Source organism: Pseudophryne corroboree, chromosome 4 (genome assembly GCF_028390025.1).
Source record: "Pseudophryne corroboree isolate aPseCor3 chromosome 4, aPseCor3.hap2, whole genome shotgun sequence".
NCBI classification, from domain to species: Eukaryota; Metazoa; Chordata; class Amphibia; order Anura; family Myobatrachidae; genus Pseudophryne; species Pseudophryne corroboree.
In genome coordinates this window covers 443,222,161-443,224,826 of record NC_086447.1, presented here as the reverse complement: position 1 = coordinate 443,224,826, position 2,666 = coordinate 443,222,161, and positions in this window count along the sequence as shown.

The window sequence follows — 2,666 nt, the reverse complement described above, 5'->3', positions numbered from 1 at the left end:
CCAATGTAGAATCCATAAGAATTCCATCATTGCCAAACGGCTTTGAGTGCCGCCTTGATGATTTATGTAAGCCACTGTGGTGGCGTTTTCCGACTGAATTGAACAGGACGGTTCTGAATTAAATGCTGGCCCAGGTACAACGCATTGAAGACTACCCGCAATTCCAGAATGTTGATCGGGAGGAGAGATTCCTCCTTGGTCCACCAACCCTGAAGGGAGTGTTGCTCCAGCACTACTCCCCAACCTCTTAGACTGGCATCTGTCGTCAACAGGACCCAGTCGGATATCCAGAAGGGACGGCCCTTGCACAATCGTTGGTCCTGGAGCCACCAGTGCAGCGACAGCTGGACCTCCGGAGTCAATGAGATCATGTGAGACCTGATCCGGTGAGGCAGGCCATCCCACTTGGCTAGAATCAGGCTCTGGAGGGGGCGAGAATGGAATTGAGCATACTCCACCATGTCGAACGCTGATACCATGAGGCCCAGCACCTGCATTGCTGAATGTATCGACACTTGTGGACGAGAAAGGAAGCAACGAATCATGTCTTGAAGCTTCAGGACTTTCTCCTGAGACAAGAACAACCGCTGGTTGTGAATGTCCAATAGCGCTCCCAGGTGCACCATGCTCTGACCAGGGACCAGGGAGGATTTCTTCCAGTTGATGAGCCACCCGTGGGCTTGTAGAAACTGGACAGTCATATCCTGATGACGTAGGAGAAGTTCTGGTGAATTTGCCAGGATTAACAAGTCGTCCAGATACGGCAGTATCCTGACCCCTTGACGGCGGAGTACCACCATCAACACCGCCATAACTTTGGTGAAGACTCGCGGAGCCGTAGTTAAACCAAAAGGTAACGCCCAAAACTGGTAATGGAGGTTGCCAATCGCAAACCTCAGGTATTGCTGATGTGACACTACTACTATAGGAATATGCAGGTAAGCATCCTGTATGTCCAGGGAGACCATGTAGTCCCCAGGTTCCAAGACCAGAACTATAGAGCGAAGGGTTTCCATACGGAACTTGGAAACTTTCACAAACCTGTTCAATGCCTTGAGGTTGAGAATGGGCCGGGAGGACCCATTCGGTTTCGGGACCAGAAACAGCGGAGAATAGTACCTCCGGCCCCTCTGAGCAAGAGGCACCTGTACTACGACTCCTGTATCCAGGAGGGTCTGTACCACTGAATGTAGAGTGTTTGCCTTTGTCTGCCACCGAATGTAGAGTGTTTGCCTTTGTCTGGTCCAACGGGACGTCTGTCCGGCTAAATCGATGAGGGGGTCGGTGTTTGAAGGCTATTACGTAACCTCGAGTGACGACTTCCCATACCCAGGCATCTGAAGTGGTCTTCAACCATTCCTGGGTATACCCTAGAAGCCGGCCCCCCACCCTGGGATCCCCCAGGGGGAGGCCCGCCCCGTCATGCAGCAGGCTTATCGGTCTTGGAAGCTGGCTGACGGGCCGCCCAGGCTCTTTTGGGCTTCGGCTTACCAGGTTTGGAAGTGCGGGCCTGCTTGTTGTACGCCTGACCTTTTGTTTTACCTGTAGGACGAAAGGGGCAAAAGGAAGTACCTTTAGCCTTCGACACAGAAGGAGCGGTACTTGGCAGACAGGCAGTTTTGGCAGTAGCCAAGTCAGCCACAATCTTATTTAAGTCCTCCCCAAACAGAATATCTCCCTTGAAAGGGAATACCTCCAGGGTTTTTCTAGAGTATAGATCCACAGACCAGGATCTCAGCCACAATATCCGGCGAGCCAGGAATGATGTAGTAGAGGCCTTGGCTGCCAGGATACCGGCATCAGAAGCCGCCTCTTTAATATAGTGAGAAGCTGTGACAATATATGACAAGCATTGTCTAGCATGGTCAGAAGAGATTTCAACTTCTTACTCTAGGGCCCATGCTTCAATAGCCTCTGCAGCCCATGTTGCTGCAATAGTGGGCCTTTGTGCAGCACCTGTGAGGGTGTAAATCGCTTTCAGACAACCCTCCACACGTTTATCCGTAGGCTCTTTTAGAGACGTGACGGTAGTGACAGGTAGAGCTGAGGAAACCACCATCCTAGCCACATGTGAGTCCACTGGAGGAGGTGTTTCCCAATTTTTAGACAGCTCTGGCACAAGGGGATAGCGAGCCAGCTTCTTCTTTTGAGGCACAAACTTCTTACCCGGGTTTCCCCAGGGTTCCTGACGTATATCCACTAGGTGGTCAGAGTGAGGTAAAACATGTTTAACCATCTTCTGACACTTGAACCTATCTGGCTTCTTAGGAGGGTCGGATGGCTCGGGATCATCCATAATCTTTAAAATTAATTTACTAGTCTCCAAAAGATCAGGAACATCCACATGTGAACTACCCTCCCCATCAGCAGTATCTGTGTCAAAATCTGTGGGGTCAGTGTAAGCGCCATCTTCATCAGACGAGGTGTCAGTGACAGCAGTGGATTGTGAGGAGATAAGAGCTCGCTTAGAGGACCCCTTGGTCTTAGGCTAGCGAGAGTCAGACTTTTTATTAGTGAAGGACTGGTTCAACTTCTTCAATTGAGCAGATAAAGTATCCGCCCATGGCGGGTTAGCTGCAGGGACCACATACGGTTGCACCGGCATAGGAGGTCCCACAGGGGGTGTTAGTTTAGTAACTAGCATATGTAGAAGCGTGGAGAAAGTA